This window comes from Tachypleus tridentatus, chromosome 2, assembly GCF_004210375.1.
Source record: "Tachypleus tridentatus isolate NWPU-2018 chromosome 2, ASM421037v1, whole genome shotgun sequence".
In the NCBI taxonomy this organism is placed as follows: domain Eukaryota; kingdom Metazoa; phylum Arthropoda; class Merostomata; order Xiphosura; family Limulidae; genus Tachypleus; species Tachypleus tridentatus.
In genome coordinates, this window is record NC_134826.1 from 56,069,955 (window position 1) to 56,091,769 (window position 21,815).

Below are 21,815 nucleotides of genomic sequence, written 5' to 3' on the forward strand. Positions count from 1 at the left end.
AGACGTCGTCATAATTCAGCAATGGCGGACGATAAAGAATGTACAGTTAAACTTCAAGAAATCTCTGATGGGTCGGTAACGAATGATGTAATTTTTTAAGGTAATATGACATAAGTATTACTATTACGTGTGGTTGTTAAACAATATATACATGTATATTTCTAATGAGTTGAAGGTTTATTGTGAGGACACAATTTTCAATATTTTCAGAAACATGTTTATTTTCCCTTTAAATGTATTAGGCAGAGTTTATCTATTAAAATGAAATGAATTCCAGTTATACGCCTACCCAAGAAGTAACGCAATAAAGTACATTTTGAGGTTGGTCCGCCATGGCCAGGTGGTTAAAGCACTCGACACGTAATCCGAGGTTCGAATCCTAGTCACACCAAATTGGCTCGTCGTCTTAGCCGGGAGACGTTATAATGTGAGGGTCAATCCTACTATTCATTGGTAAAAGAGTAGCCAAAGATTTGGCGGTAGGTGGTGATGACTAGCTGCTTTTCTTTTAGTTCTACACTGCTAAATTAGGTGCGGCTAGCGCAGATAGCCTTGGTGTAGCTTTGTGCGAAATTCAAGACAAACTTATCGCAAGGGGTTGTACAAGTACAAAATGGTTTGGGTTTTCTGTACCTAAATGTAGCGTTGACTTCCGGTATACCGCACTTTTAACATTTTGTCCAGAAATCAGTGTGTGTTTTCTTATAGCAAAGCCACAACGGGTTGAGTCCATCGATGTACTGACATAGTGCCAATAAAAAACTTCATGAATGAGAAGAAAATTCTGAGACATCAAAAACTTACACATATTCAATACAGTATCTTAAGCTTTCTGTGGTAGGAAATACTATCATGTTAACGTCCAGTAAATCAGATTGTGGCAACCCCTGAAACCTGGCATTGTGAAACTTTGGAATTTATAAAAGTTCCAAATAAGACTATTTTTATCAGCTAACATTTTCATCTGTCCTTTTCGAAACTAAATATTCACTACGAATGTAACAGAAGATATCTGAGCTTAAAATACTTTCATCAGACAAAGAACTGAACTGTTTTATTATTATTAATTATCCTTAATTTCCAAAATATCGTTTTGCTACAAACAACATTAAAAAAATTCTCCATCAGTTTCAAGTGAAAGAATACGTGATTTTAGAAACAAAATTAATATACAAGTATATAAATATCAACTCAAAAGATACGTGAATTTAGTGTTAAATACAAACATTAGAAACGTAATAAGAACATTTAAATTTAACTTTGGAAGACATTTTTGTATCAGTTTGTTGTCCTAAAAAATCTTTCAAAATCAACCACAATGTTACTGTTTCTTCACCAAGAGTACACTGACTATCCCTTTTCTTGATTATGGTCTATAGTGTAGAGTAATGTTACAATACCCGATCACCAAACTTTATCAACTTATAAAAATCTTAAACAGCAAACAGAGTTAGTCATTGGTATTAATATTTGTTTCTAATGCAAATTTCTGAGAAAAGGTTTTGTTCACACACTACGGCTGAGACAGCCTTTTAAGGAATTAATTGAATTACTCAATGTTCTCAACAAAATGACACCTCATATAGTGTAATCACAAAATTAATGACTAGCCTTTGATACTTAAACAGATCTTAGCTGTATACCTTCTAAAGTTATCACCTCGGTTACGATACAACATAAAACAAACTAGACAACACACGAGTGTCTAGAGTGTTCGAGCATGAAGCGTATGTAAGAACACTAGTTACATTCTGTAATTATGTCTTACATTTTATTGTTTTGATAAAGTAAAACGGTCCGTGAAGAATATTAAACGAGCCTGTTTAAGTTGGAGAAACATTCATTACATCTACATTCTTATAAATATCCCACGTCAAATTCCTCATTATTTTATATCACGTGTTTTTGTGTATTAAATGTAAAAATTATTGACCTTTTAACTACGTCAAAACTAAATTCCGAGTTTGGTGTTAGCAATTCTAAGATTGTTATTACTGGGTAGCAAGTTCCAAATTTAGAACACGTCAAACCATGTCCTATTAACTTCCGTTTCTTAAAATTATGGAAGACAAAGGTAATTGAAAATAATAAAATAAAATCACTTGTTCTTCAAAATAAATGACATTATAATATGCATATACACGTAAATATCTTTAACTTTGATACGATTTTAATAAAATAAAATAAGTTACAACAGAAAGTGTAAAAAGAACATCAGTGCTTCCCAAACTGTCATAGAATTTTGCAATTAAGTAATTTTATTTATTAACGTAGGTTTACTTTAAATGTAATTGTTTTTTTATTTTAAAGTTGATTCATTTTCTTCTTGGTACACAGTCATTTTTATCTTAGTCAAGGAGGCGCCACTAGGCTAGCCATAGAAACTTGTTTACAAGTACTGCAAAAGGTTTGAGATATTAAAAGTGTGTCGTCAGTAAGGAAAGTTTGGGAAACTGCAGTAAATTACAATGGTTATAAACGAAGTAGTTTGATATATTAAAATATGTTAATAATCACAGAAAAATTAGAAATATTGATGTATAAGGAAGAAAGTTAGCTTACAGTGCAGAAACAAATGTTCAATAATTCAGAACGCAGAAGAGATCAATGAATAAACAAGGAAACTTAAACCAAATGTTAATGAAATAAAAAGTTATATATCAATAAAATCATTAAATTAAAAGAAACGAGAAAAATATCAAAGAAACAAAAAACTAATTAATTCAATATATTCAACAGAGAATATTCACAAAGCCAACAATAGATCGCGAGGATTTATTTTCCAGGTCAGAAATAATTTTTTACATTCCACACTATTTCTAACATAACACACAAAATGTATAACAAATGTGAGAAAAAACCCAAAAACATTGTATACGTATACAAAACACAAAATCACCAAAAACAAAACAGAACTGGCAGCGTTTTGGAATTCATTAAAGCAAGTTTTATATATTTCCTGTGTCAATAATATCATTATGAAAAACACAAAATATAAACCGTTATATTTGGTACACAAGTTTGGTGCAGTAACAAAACACAGTCTCCTAAGTTTCTCTTTAAGAAAAGTAAGTGTTTGACTTGTCATGCTAAAATATCAGTTATTTACCTGTTACTATTTGTCTGAAGACTAACATATTACACCTCAAGCACATCTTTAATTACATATTTCAGAATTGATTCAAATTTCACAAGAAAGTTAGCTCACAATATTCTAACCACAAAATAACAACATTAGCACTGTGTGATTAGTTTTATTATAAAATCAGAAGTTTAGAAAGAACAGATTCAAAATGGTAACAATATAATGGAATATACAATAAAATTAGACGTATATACATATTTAACAATATTATTGAGAGAAATATTTCATAAGAAAGGTTTACGTATAAGCGAAAATACAGCATATTTGGAACTTATTAAGGGAAGAAGTTGGTGTTGTTACCTAGTATTGGTTATTATTGAAAATGGAAAGGCTTTATTTAGTTAAGATTTCATAGTCTGTAGTTCCAGAGTCGAAAGGTATGAGGGTGACTCTTATCATCACCATGCAATCAGATAAAATTCAAAAACGACCATAGTTAAAGATGTTTTCTGGTATTGATATGTTTTTAGTATTTATTAAAATACTTGTTTTCCATGTGATGAATCATTTGTGAGGATTCTGATACAGCAGCATGAACATGATGGGTTACGTTTGTTGTTACACTCTCATTATAACACGTTAAATTAACTTGCTAATAACTGAAACGTTGTTATTTGAAGAGTTAACATATAAATGCCATCATTTCAAACAGAACTGATTATGTTTCCAAAATGGAAAAAATTTTAAATGACGCAACAAACCTTAAGCCCCTCGATAAGAACTGCTTAAGTTTACTGTAAGCATGAGTAAAAGCTCCAGACTTTGAAATATTTGGACACTTGTAAACCTGTCTCTGACACCAATTTTACAGAACTTTATCCCACAGGTACACACCTTATTTTGTCATGTGGTTAACGAAAATTACACAAAATGGTTTACTCCTCAGACCTATTCTTTACACTTTCAATTCCCTCAGCTATAAATATCCTATATATCTTACACCTGAAATATGTTCACTATCTGAGAACAAATTTACTGTTAAAGGCACATTTTACTTTGTTTAAGAGATATCTAAGTCTTCTAGTGCAAACTAATTAGTTTTAGCCATCTTTGTTATTCAGTCCTTATTCCCTAATTTCTAAGTGGAGTAAACAAAATAATTATTAAACAGTTATCTCCATCCATCAATGCTCCACACTCTAACTTCAACCAACAAAAATTCACACAGCTCCTTAAAGTATTCCTCAAGGACTGTCAGTTTGCTTTTAATGGTCATCTTCATGGAGAGAATGATGGAGTGGCAACAATACATAGGTCTGACTTCTGAAAATGTTTATCTCCATCACTACGAATGTCAAGGAATAATTATACTTTTTATTAAAAACCAGTGTTATATAGAAGATGTACTGATAACACTTTTCTATTCTTTCACAACACTGACCATGCAAAGAAGTTTTTAGATGACCTAAATTCACAACATCACAAGTTAGATGAAAGACAACAATAACAGTTTTTTAGATGTCCAAGTCAAGAAAATAAATCATCTCTTCACCACATTCGTTTATTGTACGAAAACATTTACTGGCTTACACGCTCGTTTGAACAGTTTTATGTTAGGCTCTTTTAAATATAACTGTGTTCTAAATCTTCTATGACAGAGCACATAATGTTTGTTCTGACAACTTCTGTCATCACTCAGAAATTTCAAAAATTCATGACACGTTACAAAGTAATTGTTATGTCCTTAATTTCTTATACTTTATTATAGGAACATTTTTGACAAATAAAACAGAACACAATCCCCTACAACCCACTAGTTCTTATCACGTCTTTCATAAGTAAACAAAGTCTGAACTTCAAATATGAAATTTAAAAACAATCAAGCATATCACCCATAAATTAAGCTACGTTTGGTATCTATGTCAACATTTATCATTAAAAATACTTTAAAATCAGACACTTTAATCATTCTAATATGCTCAAGAGTCATACAAATGCAGTTATGGTAGCAGTAAAGTTACTTATTTTGGTAAAAGTACTAACAGAAATAAACTGCCCCCTGCTAGTACAGCGGTATGTCTCCGGATTTACAACGCTAAAACCAGGGGTTCGATTCCCCTCGGTGGGTTGAGCAGATAGCCCTTTGTGGCTTTGCTATATGAAAAACACACACACACACACACAGAAATAAACTAACTAATCCATCTGTATCTTTTATCCAATTACACAGTGAAAATAACAAACATACCATACTTCTTGAAAATTTTCATATACTCGACTCTGCAACTACAGCTTATAAATTCTTTATATTTTCAATGACCACCGAATCCTAAACATTAACCCCACCTCCTCCCTGTTATCATTAATCTCTTCCATTCCAGATTCTCAGCATTTTCATTTGATTATTATTATTTTAAAGACGTGGTGTTTACACTTATTGTTCCATTATATTGTTATCATTTTAGTCTGTTTTTTCCGAACTTCTGATTAAATAGTTTTCTTATTCACTCAACAGCTAATAATTTTTGTAATAAGAATATTCTGAAACATTGTTTTGAGGTTTTAATGATATAGATGGGAGTTAAATCAATTCCAAATCTTTCATAATTAAATATGGTTTTGGTTTTACTATATTTTTAATAGTTATCATTGAGAAATTACTTAAAACCATAGATAATTGAAAAAAACACAATTAACAGCCACATGTACATGGCTGAAATTATGCGTGTTTTTTTTTCATAATTTTAAAACTTAATTACAAATTATTAGTTACCTTGGAAACAAAAAAGTAACCACTTTAACATTGTTTTGTGCTATTTCAAACAACAAAATATACATATTAAATTTTAAACTACAAACTAACAGGACATTTGATGAATACATTTAAATTTGCACAATTTGTTTTCATTGTTCAGCATTTATTATGCTCACATTACTTAATATCAATATAGACCATGAGTAATACATTTACAACAAATTATACTGCCCTGTATTCTCTATTAGCATACAAATTGTTTTCACAAACTAGCAAAAAGTCAGAGTTCAATCAGTGAGTGTGATGAAGAGCTTACAGGAAACTTGCCCAGAGAATGAAGTGTGTGTGGGTGTGTGCGTGCCTTCGGGTTGAAATGAAGACACATACACTTTGAATAACTCAGTTTCACAAAATATATTTCTGATTTTGAACAATTAACAGAAATGAAATAGGTAAGTGTACAAGTTATTTAATCTTTACTGAGTTAATCTGAGATATACAGACTATATTTAGTTAAGTCTGATTTCATTTATTTCTTATACGTCAGAATAATTCTTTTCTCCTGACAGGCTGAATATTCAATAAAACATGTCAACTTATGAGAAACTGAATGTAAAAAAAACAAAAAAACTTGCGAATTTAAGACTATGAACTTAATGCAGCAAGAAACTGTTTAATGAGATTCAAACACATTTCAGAGAAGTTAATTAAGTTATTCCTTTGTATTGCTTGAATTGAAAAAAGTTCTTAGCTTTTGTGATGAAAACATTCAGATGCAAATTCATACGAGACTAGAAAGTTGTCAAACATCATGAATCAGAAGCTGGCTTATGTTTCATAATCAAGTAACAAATAAATAAAGATATAGGTGAAAAGAAACTGGAGATGTCTCTTAGTCGTAGAGTTTTCATCCAGCACACATGAGAAACCTTAAACAGCTGGTGTCCATAATACTCTCAGGAGTCCAAAGTTACAAGAACACCAATCAACATATTTTTGTCATAGACTTGAGTGTAATGGTTTGTTTGATTAGGTTCAACAGACCGAAAACTAATTGATCTGAAAGTTGTAATACAGTTATCTGATTAACAAATAATAATTCTTATCTTTAGATTTGTTTCTTTTAGTAATTTTAATGATGTCGCATGTTTCATATTAGATTCCCAAGCCAGATTGTGTGCCTCCTGTAGGAAAAAAGTGACCAATAATAACAAGTTAAAATTATCTGGATTAAAAACAGGAAACTTTCTGATCATTAACAGAAACAAATAATTGGAACTAGAGCATATTTAATGTGTTTTGTTTTTTCACAACAAAATTTTCCTAAATTTTTCAACATATAAAATGATCAAAATAGTCAAATTTTACAGTTTTTCAAAATAAAAAAAATTGATATTAATTAATAAGTTTGTACTAAATCTAACTTAATATGGTTAAGTATTTGTACACTGAGAAGGAAAAGAGGTAAATCAATGACATTTTTATGATCCAAAAAAGCTTAATCATAAATGCTATCAATTATGCAATTGGCTCCTTTAATTCATACTGTTTCTCTATAAATCTATGTACTTTACACAGAAAAATGAGTGATTTTTATACTGAATATTTTAGCAAACACAAAATAAAATGAATCAACACACTACAAAAAGCAGACCTCACCAGCAGTCAATGATACAAAAACAAGATGGGTATTTGAAGGTTAATTCACTAAAAATACGAAAATATGGATATACAATAAGTTGCAAAAGAATTATTTTCAGAATTAAAAATATATATAAATGTATTTTAAAATATGTGTATTTTTCAACTTCTGCATGTCTACGACAGTTTGCAGAGGTTTGAATAACCGTTTCTTTATTTAGTCATTTTAAAATCAATACATTTTATATTCTCTCTGTGCAATATATCTATTAAGTAAATGAACATTCTCATACACCATAAATAACTTTCATTAAAAACTGAAACAAATTATTTAGTAGTAAACATTTTTTCTGCTTAGGTTTTTTCATACTATACTTTAGACAACAGATGGTACAGGAAACAGTTTTTGTTTCTGTTGTTTCAGAATGCTTAGCATTGATAGTTTCAATAAATTAACTTTAGTTGGCTAAAATTTTCCTGTTCATAATTATTACTGGATTATGTTTATCTAATGTTTACACATTTTCAGTGAATGTTCTTGAAAAAATGAAAATAAAAAAATACAATTGTGATTTGATGTTACCTAACATGATGAATGAGAAGTTATTATTTAGAAAATAACATGGAACATATGTGTAGTTAAATCTGTGATGAGAAGAAAAAACACTGGGTAACTCATTACTCAATGATATTTTCATTATGTATTTAGTTCCGTAACATTTTTTTTTAAGCAGTTAGTCGACATATAGCTTCAGAATGCAGAATGTTCATTGGATGAGACAAAAAGCTACAGATATTATGTTTATTTTTCCACAGCAGAAAGTTGTACACATTTTACACAAACCATACTTCGTTTAATATAAAGATGAATGAAAAGTGAAACTTTGATAGCCTTACTTTAAAGAGGCTGGCAGTCAATCCCTCCAGCTCGGCCTCAACTTCATCCTTCATCTGGCTGAGACGAGCAAGTTATTCGTCTTTCAGTTAACAAAGCTGAATAGATAGGTATAAAAATTAAGTATTATATAAAAGAAACAGGAATTCTGATTTATAGATTATTATTACTAATAATAGCATGTACCTACATACACAATATAACCTTCATATGTGATAAAAGTTTAACTCTGATAATTGTTTTTATCTTAATTACAGTTCACTTCGTTCACATGTGATGTATGACATCGTTGATTAAATAGAAAAATAAAAAGGCTTATCTTCTTAATATCTTCAAAAAATAAAATAATAACCATTCAAAAATATGGAAAGTTGACATTTACTCCATTTTGTTTTACTAACAATACGGGCTTCAGAAGTGTAATAAATTATCTATACGCATTGATTAAGTTAATTAGTATCAGATAAAACTACCAATAGGAATTATCATTAAATTGATTAATGTGAAAAATAATCAACCAACTGAAAGTGTTTCTAGTTGTAACTGTTTTTGACTATTGTTGAAAACAATCAATTAATAAATTTCGTGAATAATGGATTAGCAAGTTCCAATAATCTCTCAATTTTACAAACAAGCCCCAAGCAGCCTTGCATGAGGCTACGACAGTTGCTTTTTTTATGTCTCTGTGTGTGTAAAATTCCTATTATTTACTCTTTCCATTAATCCTAAACAGTCAAAGATCTTTGGATATTTTATCAAAATTCGCACCTAAACATTCTCCTTTCTTTCACAACATACTTTTCTCAGCAACTCAAAATTCTTTACAAACTTTTAGATTTCAAAACTATAAATTTCAATATCAAAATTCACTTTCCAATGTTATAGCCTGTTTACTATGATTGTCACTTTTTTCTATATATAAAAAAATATTATAATTAGATTCATCTCTTTCCAAAATTGGAACATTATCGGCAAATTTACAAACACTACTATTTGAGAAATTACCCAAATCACAAACAATAAAGAACTTGCATCTTCCTAACCACTGGCCACATTTTTCACAGTTGCAAACTTTTCAACTATTCGTTTTTTGTACAGCTTGTATTAAGTAGTACAGCTCTTAATGTAATAAGTTGACTTCATAAAGTTTGGTGAACTTATCATAAACATTACGTGTCATTTCTGTATACTAAAAATCTGATCTTTTGAAATAAAATATTTTTATCAAAGACATATCTGTGATATTAAAAAGCCATTTGTTGAGTTTAATCTGAGAGAAAAGTGATTTTCATGTTAAGAACCGAAATACTTCATCTTACAGTTTCATATTTTATTTGCACAACATCTAAATTCTGCAAACGGAAATGAAACTCGTTTTTCTCTTTGGATAACTTTATACTTTTATCTTCCCTTCTCCGATGCTACATATAGCAAAATAATCTGTATTGAAAATTAAAAGAACTATGCAATAAAATCAAAATTACTTTTATTTTTCTAAAATGACTGCAGACTGTAATATACAATTACTTATCTTAAGATTCTTAGGCCTCTTAAGTTTTCACAAATGCTTTCATTTAACTTTAATGTTTTATCACTCTTTTAATCTTGTTTAATCCTCTAACAAACATGTTACTCTTTCATTTGAATTTCGCTCAAAGCTACTCGAGGGCTATCTGCGCTCGCCATCCCTAATTTAGCAGTGTAAGACTAGCGGGAAGGCAATTAGTCATCACCACCCACCGCCTACTCTTGGGCTACTCTATTACCAACAAATAGTAGGATTGACCGTCACATTATAATGCCCCCCCCCACGGCTGGGAGGGAGAGCATGTATGGTGCGACCGGGATTCCAACGCGCCACCGTCGGATTAGGAGTCGAACGCTTTAACGTGCTTGGCAATGCCGGGCCTAACAAACATGTTACCCAGTAGGAGTGTGGACTTTATTTCAGATTCTTCTGAAAGAGTTGTTTTTTCTATTATAATTTTTTAAGTATAAATAAGTTAAATCGACATGTTTGAAAGTTTTAATTTTAACGTTTCAACTTATTCTTAATTGTTATTTATCCATAATTTCATATCAACACGTCTAATTACACATACTCCTTATGGATCTCAAAATTTATTATAATTTAATATTTCTTGTATAAGTATCATTTTTTTTATTTTTATATTCTATTTACTTTTGTTAAAAATATCCTTAAAACAATAGGTAATTTTGTATTTATCTGAGCACTCTGTTGGTTTGCCCTCTGTAGGTACCTACTTTAATAAGTTTTTTTCTGTGTTTGTTGTCCAGAAGGTAATTTGCACAGTTTTAAAATATACATTTTAGAACACAGATAATACTTTACGCAAGAAAAAAGAATGTTCCAAAATTATTATAATTTACTTAGCTTTCTAACTAAACTATAAATAGGTCAAAATTATTACTAATCATAGAACCAATTTCAGTTTGCACGTATCAAGATTTACTTAATAAATAGTGAATTTTACCACCGAAACAAAAACTGTAGACACAATAATGTATTTTACAAAGTGAACCTTTTATTGGCTACAAGCATGCATTTGTGATAAGTGGACATGAGGAAATAGGTGATTTCATGAACACGGGCAGTTTGGAGAAGTTTGTGGTGGATGTGGTAAATTCAGAGATATTTCAGAAAATGAAGAAGGTGGGAGGTTCCTATTTTATATTTTGGTCCATCAATTTGTGTAGTTGGTGTATCTTATTGGTGGAAATTTGAAGCTCTTATGAGGGAAGAAACAAAACTTAGAAAGAATTCAGAAGACGTGACACGAGGAGATTGAGATATCATTTAAATATTTCCTCTTCAGATTAAATCTTGGATAATATAAAAATTGAATTACACGCTGCTTTTAACGCTCATCTATTGATATACACTGTTTATAAAGTTTAATTAGACTTTGAATGTAACCCTGCAAAAAGGTGGTGATGTGTACTTTGATAAACCTCCCACTTGTTTCCAAAGATTTAATTAAATGTTAATTTTAATTTAAGACTTCCCTTCAAGTATGAAGATTTCCAGATAGTTCCCAAATCTTCTTTCTTTTTCTTATTATTCTTATCACATTGTATTTTTAACAACTGTTATGAATTTATCAGGTATCAAAAATACTTTGGAAAAGTAACACTTCAAGTCTCTGTAACCTTTGGTCAACCTGAAGTTTTATTAAACCTTCTTAAGGCCATGGGCTTTAGTTTAGAAGTTTAAGAGTTTTACATACAGATCAACCGCATCTACAAAAACAGATCTTAAGAAAAAACTCTCACCACTATTATAAAGATTTCTCAGCTTCCACACTTGAAATAACTTGTAAAAAACTGGATATACACTTCAATCACTTTCCCTTATTGTATAACATCCTCTACAAAATCTTTAAAAAGAGTAAATGTCATCTTCGTGCAGTGATTATAAATATTAGAACTCTTCAAGGCAACAGAGATAGAGAAATTATGGATTGACTTTACATAAATGGTACCTGCATGAATTTCAGTCATCATATAAAAAGTGTAGGACAAAATGTTTGAGTAAAAAACACAATATAAAAGTTACTTTCATCAATTTTGTGTACAACTGAAGTGGATTTTATCACATTTACTGGAGTATTACCTCTTGTTCCTTCCTGAGCTTTTTTCGCAACTGTCCATGGGCATGTTCCTTCACCTCAGCTACCGACATATTACGTGAATGCAAGTTGCTAAGGCAGCGGCAAACTTGTTCCTCAGAGTTGGTAACGAAATTATCTTTGCAATTATCTCCAGATATGGGTATATCCTGTTGTCTGAGTTCCCAAAGAAAACTGTTTAAATTACATGTATTCTAACAGGAAACGCCAAATGTGTATTACTTAACAAGAAATAAAAATTATAAATAAATGTGTTTTGAAACACTTAAAATTGTAGCCATTTATTTAATATAAAACACCCTACTGTCATTAACATTTCTTTTAACATACTTACAATGATTTTATTTGTTTGTTTTTGAATTTCGCACAAAGGTACACGAGGGCTATCTGCGCTAGCCGTTCCTAATTTAATAGTGTAAGACTAAAGGGAAAGCAGCTATTCATCACCACCAATTGCCAACGCTTGGGTGACTCTACCAACAAATAGTGGGATTGACCGTCGAATTGTAATGCCTCCACGGCTGAAAGGAAGAGCATGTTTGGTGTGAAAGGGATTCGAACCCATGACCCTCAGATTACGCCGTTTGGAGGAGAGTCTTGGTTTGGTATGTTGTGAATTTCGCTCAAAGCTACTCGAGGGTCATCTGCGCTAGCTGTCCCTAATTTAGCAGTGTAAGACTAGAGAGAAAACAGCGAGTCATCATCATCCACCATCAACTTTTAAACTACTCTTTTACCAACAAATAGTGGGATTGACCATCACATTTTATAACATCCCCACGACTGAAAAGTCGAGCATGTTTGGTGTAATGGGATTTGAAACCGCGACCCTCGGATTACGAGTCGAGTGCTTTAACCACCTTAGCCATACTTGGAGTGAAACCTGTTAGTGAAATAAAATCGTCTTAGCTGAAGATCACTCCTACTCTGCCAAAATTTATACTGTTGTTTCCCAGTCCTACTATTCTCAGTGTTGAATATGGAAAAAAATTGCGAGTCAAGCACCCTAACCACCTGTTTGTAAATAAAAATAAAAGCCTTTTACTACCTAAACTGATTACCATATTCAATAGTTTTTCAATGCAAAAATATAGTTAAGTATATATAAAACAAATTGACAGTTTAATTTAACAAAGCATACTTTTATCTTAACTGATTTAAACACTAAAAATTGTAGCCATCTGTTTAAAATAAAATATTTTATTGGCATTTGATTTGACATTTCCTCTCAAAAACTTCCAGCATGACACAAATAAATGTTTCCCATGAAAATAGATTACACAGACAGAGCAAATTGACACTGTATAAATCGCAAGATCACCTGCCTTGTTCAAACTGTAAAATTAATTTGTTGTTCAGTCTTGCTTGTTTAGGACTAAAGATGTTAAACTGAGAAGAATGAAATTTACCTGTTTATAGGTTAGCTTGTTAAGATGTAGCTAAATGTTGTTCTCACTTTAACAGAATGATCGTATCTGGTTATCAGCTTCAACATAGCCTAATGCACATTTCTCATGATTTCTCATTACAGGATATTTTCTATCACCAGTGTTTCTTGTTATGCCTCTTAAACACAAAATTCATTTAATTCTTTGGGAAGTTTGACAGTATTTGTGTTGCAGTTTAAGGGTTTAGAAGTTTCACACAGTATCACATCATCTGATATATTATTTAATTGCTTGGGATAGTGTTTAAAGTAAAATTAACAGCTTCAGTTTTCGGCCATCACTGGATTTATCTCCTGTTAAATTAAGTTAGTACATATGTCGTTGATATTGGCTGTATGAAGGCTCTGCATATAGTATAAGGTTACTTCATTTGTTTTATGATTTTGAGTTTCTTTTTCACATGAAAGTCTTTTATAACTTTCCTTACTATGTGTTTTATGTAGTATTTACTTTCCAGATGGTCTTGATGTGTTTTGAACTTTACTTTTATTGCAAAGATTTGATATAGTTGTTATTTTCTGGAGCCATCTGTTTGTTACAGGGAATATTTAAAGTAAGATGGTAGTGAACGTTTTATACACTGTATATTAGGTTTAAGACGTTATTATATTTTATAATGGGCAATTCATATATCTTTTATTTTATTCCTCCATAAATATTAGTTTTTGGTTGTACTATGGGAAAATTAATGCCACTAACTTGTCACAGTTTAAACTGTAACGTATGTCTTAAATTATCACAGATGTGACTCGCCATTGATGTTATACAGTAGGAATGGCTTAATGAGTTTCTTTGGTCAAAAGGCACTGGTGAGAAGTGGAAAACAAGTTTACAATTTCCAAATAAATTTTTTTCCTTGTCAATAGTTGAAGCCAACAACTTGTGTTTCTGTGTTCGTTATTAAGGTCCTCTATATTTACTTTGTAATAACAGTATTAGTTGCACTAGTTAATATATCAAACGTCATTACATTTACTTTTTTCTTTATTATAATTATGTTATAAAGATTGTATTGCTTTGTTAGCTTAGTATGCGTATTTCGGCCCAACCACCATCTTCTAAGTTGGCCAAACCATAAAAATAATTTTAACAGTGATGATACCCAGTTGAGGGAACTACGCATTATATTCTCTATAAGTAGAAACATAAGAAAGGTGTATTTAATTAGCTGTACTGATGGCCAAGGGGATTTAACATTTTTCTGTAAGCACATGGTTTATTCTTATTTACTCGTGACATCTAAGCATAAGATTGTATGTGTTTTGTACGATCTTAATTCTTATTTTGTCTTCTTTATATAACAGATTCTGGGAAAACTGCAGCATTTTTGGTTCCCATTCTTAACCATATCTATGAAAATGTACCAATAAAGGACTTACTAGAAATAAGTTTCATGTATGTGCAAGTAATATGTTTGTATGCTTGCTTTTTTGATAAGTATATTGTGATTTTGGTTATGAACTATTTCGCATAGTTTCTGTAAGTATAATTGTTTCTTTCATTCCTTCAAAGAGATTGGATGTAAATAAAAAAGAAAAGTCAAAATTGGTATGAAAAACAATTTCAAATCAACAACTAATCATTTTGGATGTGAACAAAGAGTTGATTTTAATGTAACCTTCCAATCAGTTTTTTTATCCACTTATTTTAGCCTAAAGCAAAATTTTGTTAAAATTTATTATTATATATTCATTTCTTATTAATTTATGATAAGTAAATACAGATCAGCCGAAAATGCTCAAATGCAGGTTTCCATTACAATTTTAAGTTGCTTTTATTTTATAGTTCAGGAAGAGGAGCTAAGGTTTTCAGTCTTTGTTCAACATCATTTTAATCCTGTGGCGTTTGGTGCCATCTTTAAACTCCTCTTTTGTGTGTGGTACAGATGACAATCAGAATATAATTAAACCATTTTAATATGAATATATGAAAATGAAATTAATATTATAATATATGTTACAATTTGAAATTTGTTTACTGATATTTTAGTTTGTTTAAAATAAAATATTTATAAAAATACACTCTGCAGTTTGTGTTGTGTGATTCACGTGATTTGAAAAATCTTAACTTCAGCACTTTTTCTCTTAAACTACTATGTCCAGGAATTTCTATACACAAAAGTACATACGTTTGACCTCATTGAAATGTAAGTTCTGAAGTCTGTAAGCTGGTTTCCCTGAGAAGCATAAACATTTTCCAACCTTCATTGTTTAAACCCTGGAGGCTAGAGTACACGTTTCGAACATTGTTTTCTAAGTTTTTATATAAAGAAAAAATTAAATCTCAGTTTTTGTGTGTTACATGACATGTTCAGTTTTTATTTTATTACAGCAACCAAGCAACATGTATAAGTATCTAATGAATTAGATATTTAAATTTGAGATGCATACGAACTAAATATTAAATAAGAACCTCCCATCTCTATGACTTGCTGAGATATCATTATATTTAGAAAATCTGCTGAAGTGGCTCTGCCCTTCAAATAAGTTATTTGAAATTTCATAAGTAGTACCACCTACAACTAAGTAGCTCAAGTTTATAACCAATAGAAAGAGAACTTCCCCTCTGCATAATTCTTAAGAGTTTATAAGTGACTTGAAGGCGAAAGAAAGAATTTTGACAAAATGTATATGTGTGTTCAATAAGTCGTTTCTCTGAATCGGAATGATATTTTATCAACTCACATATATTTTACTTAGACACTACTAAATTACTGGGATTTTGAGGATTCTAATACTGTAATTTAATGCCTTTTTATTTTTCAAAAGTTACTGTTTGAAGCCACAAAAATGCTCTACACACCCCACCCTCAAGCATAGTCAAGGTTTAGTGATAGTACGTACGCACGAGTGCAGAATTTCGTAACACTGATATGTACTCGAAATAAATGTTTTTAAGGTGTTTCTCATTTATCTTCTATGTTTTAATAAATGTAACTAAAATTGAAGCATTTATGAGTAAATTGTAATGTGTATATTTATACACATAAGTAATGTATGGTAACCGAAATAGTATACTTTTGTCGGCCAATGTGCAGTTACTCAAATGTGGTAGGCATAAATTGAGGTAAATTTAAAACCACATTTGAAACTTGACAGCTTTAAAACAGGTTTTTTATTGGCGAGAGACGAGGCAGGTGGATATTTTGTCGGCTCATAAGAAATATGAATTTATTTCGGTCTTCTCGAGAAACGATTGAGCCAAACAATTTATGTGGGCTACACACCAGTTAGCTGCAACCAAAAGACTGGGACAGAGGATAAACTGAATCATAAGAGAAACAACAACAACAAAAAAAACAGAGGCCTCAAGCTTTACTTTGTAGACGAAGCTGTGTGACGAACCGGTCAAGACGCTGAAGCAAACTACCAAAGAAAACATCGAAATGACGTCGAATGCAGAAAAGCAGGACCCGGGCTCATCAGTTACGTAAGTGGCCTAAAACCAAATACTAAGTTAGACTTAAGTGATATACGTAATCTCCTCTCCACTAATGTTGCTTTGTAATGAGGCTGAAAAGCAACTAAGTACCGTAGAAAAAGAAAGAAATACAGTGGTACCTCGGTTCTCGAACAATTCGGTTTTCGAACATGTTGTTTGAGAAAAAAATGTCTCGGTTGTCGAGCCAAGCTGTCGTGGCCCGAACCCTCCAAATAACCCGACTGATGACCCGAACAACCCTTCGACCATTTTTGGCCCACGCCAAGCTTGCCCAAAACATTTTACCCGCACTTATCGTTCAGTCCACACCCCCGCTGAAATCTGCTGTTAACGTTCTCGTTTTTTTCTTTTTTGTTGTTGTTCTTTTTTTTAAATAAGTCACCATGGGGTCAAAGAAGGATAATGAAAGCAGCAAACCAAAAAGAAAAGTTGTTAAAGCCACAATAGAGGTGAAAAAAGATCTCATAGCGAAGTATGAGAGTGGTGTTCGCGTGTCTGACCTTGCTACATAGTTTGGAATGGCGAAGTCTATTGTCTGCACTATACTGAAAAATAATGAGGTCATCAAAGGAGTTGATGTTCGAAAAGGAGTGAAAGTGCTTACGAAACAAAGATCACAAACAATGGGAGAGGTAGAAAAGCGGTTGTTGATTTGGGTAAACGAAAAACAGTTAGATGGTGATAGCATTTCTGAGACCATCATTTATGAGAAAGCAAAGCAGTTGCATGCTGACCTGCTGCAAAACACCCCTGGAACAAGTACTGATACAAGTGATGCCTTTAAGGCTAGTAGGGGTGGTTTGAAAAATTTAGGAAGAGAAGTGGCATACATAGTGTAGAGAGACATGGGGAGTGTGCCAATTCTAACAAAGACGCTGCTGATAAATTTGTTAGGGAATTTAAGGAATATGTAGAAGCTGAGGGTTTTATTCCCCAACAAGTGTTCAACTGTGATGAGACGCCTAGGCCTCTTTTGGATGGAAATACCAAAGAGGACCTACATCACCAAGGAGAAGACGTCACTGCTAGGACAAAAGCCAATGAAGGACAGGCTAACTCTATTGTTATGTAGTAATGCAAGTGGGGACATAAAACTTAAGCCTTTGCTTGTGTACCATTCTGAGAAAAGTAAACTAAATGTTATGTAGAGGGCTAATAGTAAAGCATGGGAAACCAGGCAATTTTTTATGGAGTGAGTCCATGAAGTGTTTGCCCCAAGTGTAAAGAATTACCTCACGGACAAACAGTTGCCACTCAAGGCCCTTCTTGTGATGGACAACGCACCTGTTCACCCACCAGGCTTGGAGAACGGGTTGGTGGAGGAGTACAGTTTCATTACAGTGTAGCTCTTGCCCCCTAACACGACGCCTCTCATTCAGCCCATGAACCAGCAGGTCATATCGAACTTTAAGAAACTCTACACCAAAGCACTGTTTCAAAGGTGCTTTGAAGAAGTAACCACTGACACAGAGTTAACCCTCAGAGAGTTCTGGAAAAATAACTTTAATATTCTCCATTGCTTGAGAAACATAGACAAAGCCTGGAGGGAAGTGTCTTTGAGGACCATAAACCCAGCTTGGAAGAAATTGTGGCCAGACTCAGTAGCAGATAGAGATGATGTGGAGGAGTTGGTGGAAGACCACAGCACTGAGCTAACCACGGAAGAACTACAAGACCTTCAGAAGGAGCAGCAACAGAAGGCAACTGAGGAAGTGTCTTCAGATGAGGAAGAAGGAAGGGAGGATGTCCCTAGTTCATTAATCAAGGAAATGTGTGGAAAATGGGGAGAGTTACAAAGTTTTGTGGAAAAAATCCACAAAGCTGTAGCACACTGCAGCATAAACCTTTTCAATGACAATGCCATGTCTTACTTCAGAAACATTTTAAAATGTAGGCAGAAACAAACCTCATTAGACTAGTTTTTAGTAAGAAATCGGTCTAGTGAGTCTCAAGCAGGTTGTAGCAGTGCAAAGAGACAGAAAAGAGAAAGAACCTCAAAAGAAGAATAACCTGACGTTTTTATGAAAGGTGACTCCACTTCCAAACAAATAATAATCCTTCTACTCTCCACGTTCCTCACCACCTTTTACATACGCCATCAGCTCTACTCAGCACAGGTAAAGTGCAGTTGAATTTTGATTTATTGTTTTTTATTGTGTTTATAGTTTTTGTGGTTGACTTTATGCATATATGTATTATTATACAGGTATAAATAAGCAATATTTTTACTTCAAATGCTTCATAATGAGTAATTTTTTGAGATCTCTAACGGATTAATTTAATTTACAGTATTTCTTATGGGAAAAATTGATTCGGTTTTCGAACAGCCTTCTGGAACGGATTTAATTTGAGAACCGAGGTACCACTGTATTTGAAAAAAAAACACACGTAAAGCTAAGAGAAAAATAATTAAATTATCTAATTCCACTGAAAATACATAAAATAAAGACGAATTGGAAGATGTTTTTTGTACTGCGGTACAGCAAGTATCTACCAAAGAAATTAACAGTCAAACTCAAAAACAATTTTGGATGTTAATATACCAATAAGTAATGAAGCAGGAACAAATACTACAGAAAACACTGAACAGAACACTAAAGATGATGGATTCCAATTAGTAACTTCAAAATGAAATAAACAACTTCCAACGCAGACAAATAATACACAGAATAACGGTTCAAACCCAAACAAAAAAAGAAGAAAAACTAAAATGTTGTAACTGTGGACAAGAACACATTGCAAACTATAAAGGCTGCGAAAAATATAAACAAATAAAACAAGTAATTTACGAAATAAAAAACACACCATTAATAGATAACGAAATAACAGATAACAACAAACAGTAAACAAAACCAACGCTGAAACAAGACAAAATAACATATGCACAAACACTTAAAAAAGCTATCCTACAAATATCAAAACTAAACACACAGCAAAACCCAACAGAAGCGATAACAAACACCACTGAGATTAAACAGAACAATACCCATACTTCAAAACATTAAGAAAACGATAACTTTACCAATGAAACAAACACTAATAACAAAATAAACTTATTTATAAATACAATTACAAATTTCACAACAGACTTTTTGGCCGAATACACAAAACAATACAAACAATAAACTGCTTTGACCTATTCATAAACATAGGGAAAAAACACATCATAACTTACATCCCACAATTATCAACAATACTAAGGGAATACCTGCTCTCAACTTAAATTTATTGTTGTATATATCAACATCCAAAGTGCACTAGCTTCCTAGAAACATGAGCTCGAAGACATAATTCAACAAACTAATCCGGAAATTGTAATATTAAGTGAAACTATTATACAAAACCAACAGATTAAAAATACCGTATTATATAACTATTAAAAAAACAGATTAAATAAACAGGATAAAAACAGAGGAATGCTGCTGCTATACATAACAAGTCTTTCAGTTTCTGAAAACGAATCAGCAGCTATAACGAAAATATATTTATCGATATCCTGTTAAGTAATCGTTCAATTGTCACAATAGCAGGAATTTATTGTACACCAACAAAACAAATAGACTTAAACTTAATAAACAACATCTTTTCCCACAATCAAAATACCATTTTAATTGGAGATCTAAACAGCAAAGATATTAAATTTGGATGTAATTCAACAAATGCAAATGGAAGACTTCACCTACAATTTATAAAAGAACATGACATAACCATCCTGAGTGACGATACGCCTACGCATACCACGTATGCCACTAATACACGTGACATACTAGATGTATGCCTAATCTCGTATAACATGGGCTAAAAGCTAATAAACTTTCATGTGAGAAAAGATGTAAACAGCGACTATTTACCAATATGGTGTGTCTTCGATCTCATTCTCCATAAAAATACTATACATAGAAAAGAAAATTTTGATTATAAAAAAGTAAATTGGAAAGAATACCAAAAACAATTAGACCATCTTCTGCCAAAAAAAATTACAATAACATTTAAAAAAAAGATAGATATTGTTAACTACCGTCAAATAATCACGGAATGGCTACAAACCGCAGCATATCAGACAATACCAAAACAACAACATAAAACTATAAATAATACATGGAAACCATATAAACAACTGTTGACACTAATCAAGCACAGACCACAATTAAGAAGACAATACACGGAGACAAGAGATATTGAATTAAAAACACAAATAGATAAAATAAGAAACCAAATCAGATCAAGCAGCTGTTACATCAATATTTAATATGTACAATAGTATTCAAAAGGTTTATCTCAAGCAACAATTTAGTTTCTGTTTAGATTTTATGGAGACGTCTAAATAAAGCGGGTAAAAGACATAAATTACATAGTTATAAAACAACAAAGTTGATATATGGGACTATTTAGACACATGTAAATGGGTTAATATAAATCATGCTAAATATTAACTTTTATAACATGTTTACTGGGATATATATGTTTATATATATATATTTCAAATGTCGTTACAAAAGAATGCATCTTATGTATTGTTTTAAGCTAGGGTTACTAAAAATCAGTGTAAATGCAACTAAAATATCGAAATTAAACATATAAATAATTAAATAGAATATTTCGAAGATGATGGCGCTTTGAAAGGCTCTCAAAAGTTTATTCAAAATACTTGGAGTCGCGGTATGGTACATGTAAGAGGTAACTATACAGGGGAGAGTAAGTCAGAGAAACTCATTGACAAGTTCAAGGAGCTGATACAATCATTTAAAGATAATTATTATTTTGAAGTAAAGGCCACAACAACTTACAACAGTGAACATTTTACAAGTAAAGTTCAGAAACAATTTTCAGCAGCATACTTTGGTTCAACTAAAATCTACAACACTTTATAACAGCACACTAGTGTTCAAGTAAAAATCAC

At 31.7% G+C, this 21,815-nt stretch overlaps 1 protein-coding gene across 4 annotated transcripts in view; it reads right to left on the reverse strand.

The window, feature by feature from the left end:
• LOC143243888 (putative iron/ascorbate oxidoreductase DDB_G0283291) overlaps window positions 1-21,815 on the reverse strand; it is a 238,734-nt gene that overhangs the window by 46,763 nt on the left and 170,156 nt on the right. The window lies entirely within an intron of this gene.